This window comes from Pongo abelii, chromosome 19, assembly GCF_028885655.2.
Source record: "Pongo abelii isolate AG06213 chromosome 19, NHGRI_mPonAbe1-v2.0_pri, whole genome shotgun sequence".
In the NCBI taxonomy this organism is placed as follows: Eukaryota; Metazoa; Chordata; class Mammalia; order Primates; family Hominidae; genus Pongo; species Pongo abelii.
Window position 1 is genome coordinate 76,960,865 of NC_072004.2, and position 16,364 is coordinate 76,977,228.

A 16,364-nucleotide genomic window follows, 5' to 3' on the forward strand; every position below is an offset into this window, starting at 1 on the left:
TGTAGGGTGTAATTAAGCTCTAAAGCATCTGGCTTCCCAAGTAGAAAAAACAAGCCTGGAGGAAGGAAAAAGGAAGAGAAAGCTCCTTATGGGTTTCCCATTTGTTCACAAGCCTCACTGCCAGCCGTCACAACAAGGGAATGTAGCAAGATGCCAACTCCTAATGACGGAGCTTGGGTGGGATGGTGGTTCCCTATTTAGCTTAGACACGTGGGGACTATCTGAGACCGCAGAAAAGTGAGAGGTAAAACCAGTGCTGCTTATGGTCAATTAGTGAAACCTAACTGCATCCTATGTACATCTTCCTTTTCCTTCTGTCCTGGACACAGTGATCCTGGCCACTTTCAGGTATGTGTGACCTGCTGGGGGGAACAGTCACAAGGAGAGCTGAGTCAGAGAAGGTAAGTGGGACAGATCAGACTGGAAGGGCAGGAAGGGCAGTCCCACAGAGGAATAGCATGTGCAGTGGCTCAGAGGCTGGCGGAGTGCATAACTATAGTTGCAGGCCAGGCGGGGTGGCTCACACCTGTAATCCCAGCACTTTGGGAGGCCGAGGTGGGCGGATCATTTGAGGTCAGGAGTTCAAGACCAGTCTGGCTGACACGGTGGCCCGTCTCTACTAAAAATACAAAAATTAGCCAAGCGTGGTGGTACATGCCTGTAATCCCAGCTACTCAGGAGGCTGAAGAAGGAAAATCGCTTGAACTCAGGAGGCGGAGGTTGCAGTGAGCCAATATGGTGCCTGCCACTGCACTCCAGCCTGGGCGACAGAGTGAGACTCCGTCTCAAAAATAACAACAATAATAATAATAATAATAACTGTAGTTGCAGGGGAACAGGCATGGGGAGGCGGTGAGGAAGAGCATCAGAAGAGATGGCTAAAGAGGCACGTGGGCACCAGGATGCTCAGGACTTCATCCAAAACACAGGGGAGACACACGATCAGCCTGGCATTTACATTTCCCCAGATTAAAAATAAAACAACTCTGTTTTGCATTAAAAAATTTGACAATAGATTTTACAATTAAAAAAAATTATATTTTTTGAAAAAGGAAAATGGTGAAGACGCTTGCAACCCTATGGAGGACAGAGTGGACTGGCTCTAGGAGGCCGGTTTGGGGGCTACTGCAATAGACAAGGCAAAAGGCACTGATGAGCGACCCCACTCTAAGTACATACCCAAAGAACTGAAAACTGGCGCTCCAGCAAATATACACACATGCATGTTCATAGCAGCACTATTCACAACAGACAAAAGGTAGAAACAGCCCAGATATTTATCACTGGATGAAGGGATAAGCAAAATGTGGTTTATCCATACAATGGAATATTATTCATAGAAAGGAGTGAAGTACGTATGCATGCTATAAACCTTATAGCATATACTTACACATACTTTAATAATGTGGATGAACTTCAGAAACATTATGTTAAGGCCGGGTGCTGTGGTTCATGCCTATAATCCCAGCACTTTGAGAGGCCGAGGCAGGCAGATCACCTGAGGTCAGGAGTTTGGGACCAGCCTGGCCAACACAGTGAAACCGTGTCTCTACTAAAAATACAAAAATTAGCTAGGCATGGTGGCACACGCCTATAGTCCCAGCTACTCGGGAGGCTGAGGTAGGACAATTGCTTGAACTTGGGAGGTGGAGGCTGCAGTGAGCTGAGATCGCATCACTGCACTCCAGCCTGGGCAACTAGAGCAAGACTGTCTCAAAAAACAAACAAACAAACAAACAAACAAATGCATTATGTTAAGTGCAAGAAGCCAGACTCAAAAAATAACATATACTGTATGATTCCATTTGTATGAAATACCCAGAAAAGGTAAATCCAAAGAGAGAACCAAGATTGGTGGTTGCTGGGGCTGGGGAGAGAGATGAGTGGGGGAGCAACTGCTTGATGGGTACAAGGTTTCCTTTTGGAGCGCTGAAATGTTTTGGAAGTGGTGATGGACATTGTGAATGCACAAATTGCCAAAATTGCCAAGACACTGTTCACTTTCAAATCGTTAATTTTATGTTATGTGTATTTCATCTCAATTTTTTAAAAAGGCAATGATGCAGATGAACAAAGGCAGGGAAAGAGGAGATGGAAAGTGGGAGGGGATTCTGGAGCCTGTGGATCTGAGGAATGGTTCCCAGATGTCTGACCTTCACTGGGCGTGAACAAGTGGGCGGAGTGGTCGGGCCAAGGTGGAGTTGAGGGGCTCAGGGTTGAACATGATGAGTCTGAGGTGACCGTGGGATGTGCACGTGACAGTGTCAGGCAGACAGTTGGAGGCATGGCTGGGGAACTTAGAAGAGGCACCCTGGGGCTGGAGATAAAGGTTTAGAAGTCATCAGCTTGTTCACCCATTCACTGAACATGTACTGAGCATCTTCTGTGTCCAGCTAAGTGCTAGGAAATCACGGTGAAAGCCAGTCCCTGCCTTCAAGGAGCTCAGTCTGGAGAGGAAGACAAGTAGAGAAACTAGATAATGATAAGCGGTGAGAAGGTGCAAATAGAGGAAGACATAGCATGTGGGGGGCACCCAGAAGGGACACTGTGGCCACAGGTCAACAGAACACAGGAAATGAGTGTTTCACTCTGTCCCTCAGCAGTTTAGCAATGCCAACCCCTGCTCGAGCATGGGAAGTCATTTCCAGACTCTGCTAGCATAGCCAAGGACTCCACGCAGATTCTGCAAGGTGGAGGACTTTTGAGTAGGCATGCTAGTCAGATGCCTTTCCGGTGAAGGATAGGAAGTGTTGTAGGGACTCCTGTCACCTGCTTCAGGGTCTGTGAAGGCAGGAAATAGAAACATATTCAGGTCAGGACAACTGCTGGGGACTACCCCCTTCGAACAGATCGCACGGCGGGACACAAGCACAGGGCAGGTTGGCTCTGGCTAAGTTGTGCTCAGAATTGTAAAGACATCTTGCCCCTTGTTTTGTCTGCTCTAAACATCATCTGCTTTCTTTTGAGGAATCGCTCTTCCCCATCCCAACCAGTTAAGGTGGGACCTGCCAATTAGGCTTCCCCTGCCCCCCAGATATAAGGGGACGCATGATTGAGGCTGAGCCAATCTTAGTAGTCTTCTGCCTGACCTTGATGATTAGCTCAGGGACAGGGATGTGACCCACGACAGGCTGGTTGGTGGCCACCAGGGCCCCTGACCCCAGGTATCACACCCTTGTATCGTCACTCCCACAGTGATGCTGGGCTTGGCTATGTGATTGGCTTTGGCCAGTGGGACAATTGAAAGCGTAATGTGAGCAGAGGCTTGGTGAGTGCTTGCACGATGGGGCTGGTCCTCTTAAAACACTCACTTTTGGGACCCAGCCACCGTGCCAAGAAGCCCAAGCTGGCTATTTAGAGAGAGCGTCTGAACAGGGCAAGTTTCTAGCTTTCAGCCATCCTCGCCACGGTGTCTGACATTTAGGGAAACTATTTTGGGCACTCCTGTCCCAAGAATGACAGAGCGAGACCAGCAGAGCTCTGCAGCTGAGCCCAAAATCCCACAGAATCGTGAGAAATAATTAAATGGTTATTGTTAAGCCATTCTGTTTTGGGGTTGTTTGTTACACCATAAGGAATAATTAAAAGATAAGCCAAAATGGGCCAATCTGAAATCTTCCCTGAGAATTTCTACATGGAGCTGGTGGAAAAGAGCTCTATTCTGTCCAGTGACAAGGCTATAGGGACGCAGGCCTATTATATTCCTCTCCACAGTGGAAAGATAGAGAAAACCTATCTGCGGCAGAAAGGGTGAAGCCCCAGACACAGAAGAGTCAAAACAATAATGAAAGAAAGCCCCAACATTTAGAACTCTGGACCCTCCTGTAGTTTGGTGACATAAGGTATTAAATTAAATCCCCCTTTATGGCTTCAGCTACCTCAAGATAACTTTTTATCAGTTACACAAAGGGTCCTATGTAATTCACCTGATAACATATCAAAAAGATCTTTGCCAATGTCCTTAAGTCAAGAATAAAGTGATCATACTATTGATGTTGTTGAAAGCTTTATTGAGCATGTACAATGTGAGACTCTTGAAGGATCTTCCCCCAGTCATTGTAAGGGGTAAGACAAGGGAAGGACATGGTTCATACCACACCAGGAACCAGCGTCCAGGGCATTCACCTGTCAAGGCCAGCTGGATGCAGGAAGGTGTTCACACTCATTTGAGTATTAGAAACACATTTATTTCTCTCTTTCTATAGGACAATTTGACAACACACACAAAATGCTTTTTTTCTTTTTTTCTTAAGATAGAGTCTTGTTATGTTGCCCAGGCTGGAGTGCAGTGGCACGATCTCGGCTCACTGCAACCTCCACCTCCTGGATTCAAGCAATTCTCGTGCCTTAGCCTCCCAAGAAGCTGAGATTACAGGCATGCGCCACCACACCCAGCTAATTTTCATATATTTAGTAGAGACAGGATTTCACCATGTTGGACAGGCTGATCTTGAACCCCTGACCTCAAGCAATCCTCCCGCCTTGGCCTCCCAAAGTATTAGGATTACAGGTGTGAGCCACCACACCTAGCCACAAAATGCTTTTCAAAGGTTCAGGCCCTTTGCTCCAGCAATTCCACTTCCAGGAATTTATCCTATTGCAATGACTTTCAAATTGTGTTCCTGACGGAACCCTGGGGTTCTACAGAGGTGCTTTGCTAGTTCTGCAAAACTTTGATTTGAATGTCACTGGTGCTGAGGCTGATTTAAAGCTATAGTCGTCATCTTCTGAGATGTCATCTTGAGATGACATCTAACTGGTCTAGAAGACCCCTAACTGGTCTTCTAAGTACTGCATACTTGAATTTATAAAATATGCCAACAGAATGACTTCTTACCTGTTGCTTATATGAGCCTTATTAAGTTTCATTCAAAGAAGGGTCCTACTTCTAAAAAGAAACAGTATAGGCCAGGTGCGGTGGTTCACGCCTGTAACCCCAGCACTTTGGGAGGCCGAGGTGGGTGGATCACCTGAGGTCAAGAGTTCGAGACCAGCCTGGCCAACGTGGTGAAACCCTGTCTCTATTAAAAATACAAAAAATTAGCCGGGTGTGGTGGTGCACGCCTGTAACCCCAGCTACTCAGGAGGCTGAGGCAGGAGAATTGCTTGAACCCAGGAGGCAGATGTTGCAGTGGGTTGAGATTGTACCATTGCACTCCAGCTTGGGCAACAAGAGCAAAACTCCATCTCAAAAATAAAAAATAAATAAGATAAAATAAAAATAAACAGTATAAAACCACTGTCACGAGAAAATGATCATTTCATCCTAGAAGGTTTCGCTTCATGAAGATGTACTACACAATGTTTACGCAGAGTTGGTTCAGTGAACCATGGCTCATAGGCCGGATCTGGCCACCACCTGTTTTTCTAAATAAAGTCTGATTGAAACACAGCTATGTGCATTCATGTACGCATTGTCTGTGGCTGCTTTTTTTGCCATAATGGCAGAATTCAGTAGTTGTAACAGAGAACTTGTGACCTGCAAAGGCCAAAAGAAGTACCACCTAGCTCTTTACAGAAAAAAGTTTGCTAATTCCTGGTTTATAATGATATAAAAATTGGAACCAAGCTAAATGTCCAAGAAAGTGGATTGATCAAATTACAACACATCCCTTCAGCAAATGGAATGCAAGGCCCTTGCTGAAAAATAATGCTGGCTGGGCGTGGTGGCTCATGCCTGTAATCCCAGCACTTTGGGAGGCTGAGGTGAGTGGATCACCTGGAGTCAGGGGTTCAAGATCAGCCTGGCCAACATGGCGAAACTCCATCTCTACTAAAAAAAAAAAAAAAAAAAAAAATTAGCCGGGTGTAGTGGTACACACCTGTAATCCCAGCTACGTGGGAAGCTGAGGCAGGAGAATCGCTTGAACCCGGGAAGTGGAGGTTGCAGTGAGCTGAGACTCTGCCACTGCACTCCAGCCTGGGCGACAGAACAAGACTCCATCTCGGAAAAAAAAAAAAAAAAATGTTGTAGTTCAGCAGCTTTTAGGTTTGGCTGCATACTGAAACTATCTGGGGAGTTTTTAAAAATTCCAAAGCTCAGGCCACCCCAGATGAATTAAATTTGACTCTAGGGGTGGAACCCAGGCACTGATATTTTTAAAGCTTCCCCAGGGGTTCTAATACAGTGCCACTGTTGTAGAAGAATATTTAATGAGGCCAGGTGTGGTGGCTAACACCTATTATCCCAGCACTTTGGGAGACCGAGGCGGGAGGATCACCTGAGGTCAGGAGTTTGAGACCAGCCCGGCCAACATGGTAAAACCCCGTCTATACTAAAAATACAAAAATTAGCCAGGCATTGTGGTGGGCACCTGTAATCCCAGCTACTTGGGAGGCTGAGGCAGGAGAATCGCTTGAACCTGGGAGACAGAGGTTGCAGTGAGCCGAAATTGTGCCATTGCACTCCAGCCTGGGAGACAAGAGTGAAACTCCATCTCAAAAAACAAAAAAGAATATGTAGTGACACAGAAAGATGGCCACTATATATTATTAACTGAAGACAAAGAAGATTTTCTAACAATGTGTAGCATGTGATTCCTTTCCGGTAAGTTTCTGCACACACATGCAAACAGACTCACATGTATGAAAATATATGCCCAAACATTGACAGTGGCCATCTCTGTAGGCTGGGACTAAGAGAAATTTTGATTTTTTTTTCTTTTTGCTTATCTGTATTTTTTTAGATGTTCTACAATGAACATGGTATCTTATAATAGGTGCAAAAAATAAAGTTGTCCATAGCTTAAAAAGCCATGTACTTTTTGTTTTAGGCAAAACTACAAAGAGGAGCATCTAATCAAACAACACATCCCCAGGTCACTCGTGTATGCAGCATGCCCTCAGGCATGCATCCCAACAGAGGCAGATCCCAGGCTCATGGGACAACAGGTTTTCCTTGGTGAGGAAGTCAGGCACTGCAGCCTCCCAGCCTCAGGCTCATCAACTGTTAAAAAGGGATCAGTCTGCCTTCCCCCAGGATTTAAGGCAGGCATGCATAGTGTCTGGCACGTAGTAGGTGCTCAACAAAAGTTGCTTATTTCTCCATAAGCAGCTTTTAGCATCACAGCCTGCAGCCAATCAGCTTCTTGCTGTTCTTGCCAAAGGAGGATTGGCTTTGCCAAAGCTGGGCCTGCCCAAGTTCATCCGCAGCCACTGGTCTCTGATGCTGTCCACCTTGGCTTGGATTCTCTGTTGCTCCTGGAATTTTTCTGTGTTCCCTAGAAGGACTGTGACCTCTCATCAACACAACCTGTATCCCCTATTCCCAGAATGGGTTCCATCTGCGTAGAGAAAGTGAGGGCTTTAAGTCTTCCTGGGGCTGCTCACTTTTAACAAAAACAATAGTGGCTGCCATATATCAGAATTGCCCTACATGTGCCTGGGCTGACATCCTCTGTCTCTCAGCCCCAACTCTGCAGGAATGTGAGAGTGTTCCCATTTCCCAGATGAGGCTCAGAGAGATGAAGGAACTCCTTGAAGGTCACACAGCTGGTCCATGGCAAGCGCCACACTGCCTTCTTAGCTATCTTGGTTCCATCTTCTACTTCAAAAGACAGACATTCCCCAGTGGATCCTAATGTGCAGCCAGGTTTGAGAAGCATTGTTATGAAAGTTGTGGTTCTCAACATTGACTATACTGTGGAATCACCTGCACTGATTTACAGAAATGCTGGTGGGGGCTGGGCGTGGTGGCTCATGCCCATAATCCCAGGACTTTGGGAGGCCGAGGCAGGTGGATCACCTGAGGTCAGGAGTTCGAGACCAGCCTGGCTAACATAGTGAAACCCCATTTCTACTAAAAATACAAAAATTAGCCAGGTGTGGTGGGGGGCACCTGTAATCCCAGCTACTCAGGAGGCTGAGGCAGAAGAATCACTTGAACCCGGGAGGCGAAGGTTGCAGTGAGCTGAGATCATGCCATTACACTCCAGCCTGGGCAACAACAGTGAAACTCCATCTCAAAAAAAAAAAAAAACATGCTGGTGGGGGTTGGGGGTTGAAGAGTGAGGAGGGTGAGGACAGCATGAAGGGGATGGGGGAGGCTTCTGAAGTTCTGGATGATGTTCTATTTCTTGATCTGGGTGCTAGCTACTTGGGTGTGTTTATTTTGTGAAAATCATTGAGCTGTACATTTATGATTTATGTACTTTTCTATATGAATGCTAGTCTGCAGTAAAATTTTAAAGAAAAAAAGAAGCTGTCATCAGCCACATCACTGCCTCCTGGGAAAAGGCAGTCCCTGGCCTTGACCCATATTTTAAGGATGCTTTTCTCAGCATCAAGCAGTTGTTGGCCTCTGAGTCTGTGCCTGTCCCTGCCAATGAGCAGACTAACCCTACTTTCTTGCCATTGAGGCTTCTTCCTGGGTTAATGCTGGGTTAGCTACAAAACAAAACAAAAAAACACAAAAGGCCAGGTACGGTGGCTCATTCCTGTAATCCCAGCACTTTGGGAGGCCAAAGTGGGTGGATTGCTTGAGTCCAAGAGTTTGAGACCCGCCTGGGCAACATGGTGAAACCTCGTCTCTACTAAAAATACAAAAAATTAGCCAGGCATGGTGGTGTGCGCGTGTAGTCCCAGCTACTGGGGAGGCTGAGGTGGGAAAATTGCTTGAGCCTGGGAGGTAGAGGTTGCAGTGAGCAGAGATCAAGCCACTGCCCTCCAGTTTGGGTGACAGAGTGAGACTGTCCCCCTACTCCCCCAAACAATACCCACCGTTGCTGTGGTTGCAGGTACTCAGACAGCCAGGCTAAGCTGGTTAAGCTCCACGGTCCCTCCCTCCCACATGGGAGTCATATGACCCTATCCCGTCTAAGCCCCAGGACCCAGGGCAGCAGGGGTGTAAACAGCTACAGCTGAGCACCCTGGGCCTGAACTGTGAGTCCCCTGGTTGACCTCTGCCTTGTGTCGTAATTTGAGTCACTAGAGGTATGTTCTCTTGTTCTTCAGCTACAGGTTCTGATTTTTAGCTAGGCTTATGAATATGTTAAAGGAAAACAACATTTCCAACCCTGCTTTGCAGCTAGGCATGGCCATGTGACTCAGTTCTGGCCAAAAAAATGTAAACAAAACAGTCTGTGCAATTCTGGGAAAAAAAAGGAGAGTACGCTTCTCCTTCCCGTACTCCTTCCTGATACCTGGAATATAGCATGGAAAGGCTGAACTCCAGCAGCCATATTGTACCATGGGGTACAAGTCATGTTTGTGGTTAGCAGAGCAATAAGACAGGAGCCTAGGTCCCTTCTCCCTTTGCATCATGGAGCACCCTGTTGGCTCTGGAATGATTCCCTCAAGACAGCTAAACATGAGAGAGAAACTGAGCTTCGAACTTGTTTGAGCCAGTGATATTTGAGGGTTTTCATTCTTCTCAACCCAACTGAATCCTACCTGATACAGTAGGATTTGCTCCTTGGTCCTGAGTTCCCACCTTGGTCACCTGCCCAGTGTAAGGAGGAGGGGCCTGGCCTGCTCCATCCTGCAATTGGAGTTCTGCCCTCGGCTCACCTCAGTGGCTGGTCCCTGCTACCTGCTGGAACCCCATCCATGCTGCCTCCCCACTCAGCAGGATTCTGTTCCTTGGCTGGCCCCTTGCCAGGGTGGATGGCAGGCCTCCCACTCTGCTTGCTTTCCTGGAGTGAGCTCTGCTCCTTGCCTCCCACTCCCTGCTGCCCACTTATCTCTGTGCCCTTGGCTTCTGCCCTGGGCCTGCCAGAGTGGCTGCTCTCTGGATATCCCAATGCCACCAGTATCTTCCCCAGGAGCAGCCTGTTCCTGACATACAGAAACAACGGCTCCTTCATTCATTGACTCATTTAAGCAGATATTTACCAAGCATCTGTTATCAGCATTGAGAACACCACAGGAAATAAGATCAGGTCGAATGGTGGGCCTAGTGCAAGCGCTTACAAGCACAGGCTTTAGAGTGAGAACATCAGGCCCAGACAGCCAAGACGCTGAAACCCATCACAAGGAATTTTCAGGAGTTTCCTTTAAGGATATGCTCATGACCTGGGTTATGTGTCCAAGTCTGGATGAGTCACTACACCTCCCAGTCCTCAGCTGTCCCATCTGCACATGGTGAGGCTGAACGGCATGCTCTTGATAACTCTGTGCAGGTCTGACTTCCCGTGAAGGGAGGAAAGGGCCCAGGGGCCCCTAGGCCTGGTTTTGCCACCCATGGGCTGCTGCCGGATTTAGGGCCTTAAAACAACCACTTTATTATTAATTTCTTTAGAGACAGGGTCTCACTCTGTTGCCCAGGCTGGAGTGTAGTGGTGTGACCATAGGTCACCGCAGCCTCAAACACCTGGCCTCAAGCAAGCCTCCCGCTCAGGCCTCCCAAAGCACTGGGATGACAGGCATGAGCCACCACATCCAGCCCTCGCTTTCTAATTATTTATTATGATTTTGTCGGCTGACTGGGTCCAGCCAATTCTTCTGCTGGTGACAGTTCCTTCAGCCCCTCTGACCTCTGGCCTAACATGGACATGGGGATAATCCATGTACCCAGAATCCTCCCAGAATTGATGAGATAGGACTCCAGGTCATGGAATAGTTAATGAGGAGGAGTTTCTCTTTAGAAGTAATCCAGCCAATAAATGAAGACAGGATGATAGAATTAGAATATTACCATTTCTGGGCCAGGCACAGTGGCTCAGGCCAGTAATACTAGCACTTTGGGAGGCTGAGGCAGTCTGATTGCTTGAGCTCAGGAGTTCGAGACCAGCCTGGGCAACATGGTGAAACCCCGTCTGTACTAAAAATACAAAAAATTAGCCAAGTGTGGTGGCACATATCTGTAGTCTCAGCTACTCAGGTGGCTGAGCCACGAGAATCACTTGAACCCAGGAGGTGGAGGTTGCAGTGAGTCAAGATCCTGCCATTTCACTCCAGCCTAAGTGATAGAGTGAGACTGTCTCCCCAGCTCACCAAAAAAAAAAAGAATATCACCATTTCTAACCCCCAGTGAAGTAACTGGTCTAGACATTGAATGTCAATAGCTATTAATGTCACAAAAAGGAAGTCACTAGACATTCTGTGCCTTCTGTGGAAGAACCTAATACCTACTAAGAACAAGTCTTGCCAAAAACTCAAAATTTTAATCTGATCAGGCCTCTAGATTCAACTATCCACTTATAGGAAATATAGAAGACAGAGAAATGTGTGTAAATGACATCATGGATTTGCAATAATCAAAATCCAGACCATGGGTAATATCTGCAGGATGCACGATAGGGCTTATTCAAGAATAAAGGAAGGCTAGGTGAGGTGGCTCACGCCTGTAATCCCAGCACTTTGGAACACCTAGGCAGGTAGATCATTTGAGGTTAGAAGTTTGAGACCAGCCTGGCCCAGATGGTGAAACTCCATCTCTATGAAAAATACAAAAATTTGCCGGGCATGGTGGCAGATGCCTGTAGTCCCAGCTGCTCAGGAGGCTGAGGCAGGAGAATTACTTGAACCCCGGAGGCAGAGGTTGCAGTGAGCTGAGATGGCACCACTGCACTCCAGCCTGGGCAACAAGAGTGAAACTCCATCTGAAAACAAACAAACAAAAAAAAAGAATAAAGGGAAAAAGAGAAAGATGAAAGAGGAATCCATGGATTAAAAGATTTAAGAGACATCAACTAATCAAATTGTGTGCATCTTGTTTGGATCTTGATTTAATCAAAATGTTAGAAAATGCTTTCTGACGTAAAGCAGTTGGAAATTTGAACACTTCCTGAATATATAACGATATTAAAGAATAATTGTTTTAAGAAACAGAGAGAGAGATAATGTGTGACCAACACTTGATAAAGAAGAACCCAGCAGCCTATCTCTTATTAGAGAAGGCTACAGGGTATGCTGGGAGTCCTAACCCCAGCTCGGCCATCAGTGTGCTGCGTATGTGGCCTTGGCTGAGTCCCTTTCCCTGCCTAGACCTTGGTTTTCCCATTTATGAAGTGAAGGAGGGGACCCAAGGGGCGTGTTTAACTCTGGCCTGCTTTTGCTTTGTCTTGTCACGTGCAGCCACGGATCCTTTAACTCAGGGCCTGTACCAACACCACCATGCGTCCACAAGAGTATAAAATGGGCAGAAGAGTGCTTGATGGGCACAAACCCAGAGCTGTCGGCTTCTGCAGAACCCAGAACAGGAAGGGTCACCTCCCTGAGGCACCTGACCTGGACAACCAACTGCATAATCCCAGGTAGGCCAGGTCAAAGCCAAGGGGAAGGAGAAACTGCTGGAGGACTTTCTCCCACAAACCGTGGGCATGTGTTATCTGCTCACCAGGATGCTTCGACCTAGTTCTGATGGCTGGGGACTTCTGATGAGTTCCCTGGGCCTCCATCCTGGTCTGTTCACCTTCTCAGGACTCCAGTTGAGTTGGGCTGCATGTGACAGACCCCTGTGAGTGCAAATGAACAATGTCACTGGATTGCTGCATCACTGGCCCCTGCCCACCTGCCCTTCAGATACTGTCATCAAGGAAGAATCATCCTTCGCACAGAAACTCACACACTGTAAATGCTCCACGTAAAGAGGTGAAGGGGTGGAGAGGGAACCTCCCTCCCAGACCATCATGGATGCTTAACATTCTCTTGAAGCCTGACGAGCTTTCTCCAGAAAGTTGAACTACAATACTCACCATCTGCTACCAACACCAACGAGTTTAACACATGAACTAAGTAATCGAGAAGGACACTTCCGTTTAATTAGGTACTATAGAGCAGTAGCGAGGCCCACACGTTAGTGTCAAATCTGGATGCAAATCCTTGCACTGCCTCCTACCAGCTCTGTGACTTTGGGCATTTCTTAACCTCTCTGCAGCTTATTTAGTAAGAATGCTGTGAAGATGAGACAACTCCCTTCATACAGTGTTTGGCATCGTGCCTCACCCACCAGAAGGGCTCAATGTGTGTCCACAGTTGTTTTTTTTCTTTGAGACTGGGTGTCCCTCTCATACCCAGGCTGTGGTGCAATCATAGCTTACTGCAGCCTCGAACTCCCAGGCTCAAGGGATCCTCCTGCCTAAACCTCCCGAGTAGCTGGGACTACAGGCACATGCCACCATGCCTGGCTAATTTTTGTAATTTTTTGTAGAGACGGAGTCTTGCCATGTTGCCCAGGCTGGTCTTGAACTCCGGGGCTTAAGTGATCTGCCCACCTTGGCCTCCCAAAGTGTTGGGATTACAGGTGTGAGCCACCATGCCAGGCCTGTTAGGCGTTTCTTAACCTCTCTGCATTTAGTTTCTTAACCACTCTTATTTAGTAAGAGTGCTGTCAGCCGGGAACCATAGCTCACGCCTGTAATCCCAGCACTTTGGGAGGCTGAAGCAGGCAGATTACTTGCGGTCAGGAGTTTGAAACCAGCCTGGCCAACATAGTGAAACCCCGTCTCTACTAAAAATACAAAAATTAGCCGGGCATGGTGGCGTGTGCCTGTAATCACAGCTACTCAGGAGGCTGAGGCAGGAGAATCGCTTGAACTTGGGAGGTGGAGGTTGCAGTGGGCTGAGATCACGCCACTGCACTCTAGCCTGGGCAACAGAGCGAGACTCCATCTCGAAATAAAATAAAATAAAATAAAAAAGAGTGCTGTGAAGATGAGATGGCTCCCTGCACAGAGTGTTCAGCATCATGTCTCACACACTGAGGTGGCTCAATGTATGTTCACAATTGCTTGTTTTTTGCTTTTTTTTTTTTTTTGAGACAGAGTCCTGCTCTGTCACCCAGGCTGGAGTGCAGTGGTTCGATCTCGGCTCGCTGCAGCCTCCGCCTCCCAGGTTTCAGCGATTCTCGTGCCTCAGCCTCCCGAGTAGCTGGGGTTACCGGTGTGCGCCACCATGCCTGGCTAATTTTTGTATTTTTAGTAGGGATGGGGTTTTGCCATGTTGGTCAGGCTGGTCTCGAACTCCTGAGCTCAAGTGATCTGCCCACCTTGGCCTCCCAAAGTGCTGGATTACAGGCCTGAGCCACTGTGCCCAGCCCACAATTACTTTTTTGGGGGAAGTGTCCATTGCAGCACCCCATGGGCACTCCACCATCATGTCTCCCTATTCCTCAATTGAACCTTCTCTCCTTTCCCTCTCTCCTATAAAAATGACCCTTCAGTATGTCATTTTCTCACTGACATGCTAACTTATGACTTGCAGCATCTGATGATACAACTTTGACCTGCTTTATAATCGTGGGTTTCAGGCAAGGTGGGAGGCCTTCCAAAGTCACCTTGAGAACCACAACTCTTTGGTGCCATCTGCAATCCTCCATATCAGCCCTGCAGATAACAGGGAACTATGGCTGCTGCCTCCCTGGAGTAGGACATTATTTTAAAAAGATCTGGGAGCACTTTAGGAGGTTGAGGCAGGTGGATCATGAGGTCAGGAGTTTGAGACCAGCCAGACCAATGTGGTGAAACTCCGTCTCTACTAAAAATACAAAAATTAGCCCGGCGGGGTGGTGGGCACCTGTCATCCCAGTTACTTGGGAGACTGAGGCAGAAGAACCGCTTGAACCTGGGAGGCGGAGGTTGCAGTGAGCCGAGATGGCGCCACAGAACTCCAGTCTGGGCGACCTTCCTGTACTCCTGGTGTTGGGGGACCAACAAGGCGTAATCAGGAGCCAGAGACCAAGGCCCAAGTCTCAGCTCTAACTGAGTATTAATGCCCACCTCCCAGGATAGGGAGCACAGAGCAAGGAATACCAAGTATTGAAGCCCTGAAACGCCCACTTCCTGTACATGAGTCGCTGCTGTCCTCTAGTGGCCACTGGATAAATTGCACAGCACGCTGGCCTGAAAAAGGGGAAGTGAGAGATGCTTTTCCCCACTTCTGAATCTACCAGATGCTGGGGTTCGCAACCATGCTCCACTCATGACTTCCTTTTCATAAAATGTATTTTGTATAATTACAGTAATTTTTGAACATTTTAGGCAGGTTTATTGAGGTATTGACATATAATAAACTGCCTGTATAGCGATTACAATTTGATAATATCTGAGCCTTAGTATACAGCTGAAATCATTATCACAATCAAGATAATGAAGAAAACCATCCTCTCAAAAAATTTCCTTGTTGCCCCTTGGTGATCCTGCTTCCTGCCCTTTCTACTTCCCTCTCACCCCCAAGCAACTACTGATCTGCTTTCCTTCTCTTTTCTTTTTTCTTTTTTTTTTTTTTTGAGATGGAGTCTCACTCTGTCACCGGGCCAGAGTGCAGTAGTGAGATCTCGGCTCACTGCAACCTCCGCCTCCCAGGTTCAAGAGATTCTCCTGCCTCAGCCTCCCGAGTAGCTGGGACTACAGGCACCTGCCACCACGCCCGGCTAATTTTTGTATTTTTAGTACAAATGTTGTATTTGTATTTGTATTTAGTACAAATGTTGGCCAGGCTGATCTTGAACTCCTGGCCTCAAGTGATCCGCCCACCTCGGCCTCCCAAAGTGCTGGGATTACAGCTGTGAGCCACCATGCCTGGTCCTGATCTGCTTTCTGTCATCATAGGTTAGTTTATATTTTCTAGTGCTTTCTAGACATGGAATCATACAGTGTGTATTTTTTTGGTCAGGCTTCTTTCACTCACCATAATTATTTTGAGATGTATCCATGTTGTTTTGTGTGCCAACAGCTCATTACTTTTTAAATTTTTAATTGTAGTTTTTGTGGGTACATAGTAAGGGTATGTATTTCTGGAATACCTGAGATGTTTTGATACAGGAATGCAATGCATAATAATCACATCATGGAAAATGGGGTATCGAGCCCCTCAAGCATTTATCCTTTGTGTTACAAACAATCCAATTATACACTCTTAATTATTTTTATTTTTATTTTTTATTTTATTTTTTGAGACAGCGTTTCGCTCTTGTTGCCCAGGCTGGAGTGCAATGGCGCTATCTTGGCTCACTGCAACCTCCGCCTCCTGGGTTCAAGCATTTCTCCTGCCTCAGCCTCCCAAGTAGTTGAGATTACAGGCATGCGCCACTAGGCCCAGCTAATTTTGTATTTTTAGTAGAGACAGGGTTTCACCAGATTGGTCAGGCTGGTCTCAAACTCCTGACCTCAGGTGATCCACCTGCCTCGGCCTCCCAAAGTGCTGGGATTACAGGCATGAGCCACCACGCCTGGCCATTAGTTATTTTTAAATATACAATTAAATTATTATTGATTATAGCCAGCCTATTTTGCTCTCTAACACTAGGTCTTATTCATTCTTTTTTTTTTTTTGGTACGCATTAACCATCCCCACCTCCCCTCATTACTTTTTATTGCTGAGTTCTATTCCATTGTATGAATGTACCACAATCTGTTATTCTTTCGGAATGACAGTAATTTTAAAAATCAATATAATGCCCTAACTAGAACATACAACAGAAACTA

The 16,364-nt window shown here is 46.9% G+C and overlaps 1 long non-coding RNA gene across 10 annotated transcripts in view; it reads right to left on the minus strand.

The window, feature by feature from the left end:
- LOC112129587 (uncharacterized) overlaps positions 1–16,364 on the minus strand; it is a 121,982-nt gene that overhangs the window by 3,691 nt on the left and 101,927 nt on the right. For all 10 annotated transcript variants that reach the window (XR_002911944.3, XR_008515642.2, XR_008515640.2 and 7 more), the window contains one exon: positions 12,278–12,395. This is a non-coding gene — a long non-coding RNA (uncharacterized LOC112129587). The remainder of the gene's footprint in view (positions 1–12,277; positions 12,396–16,364) is intronic.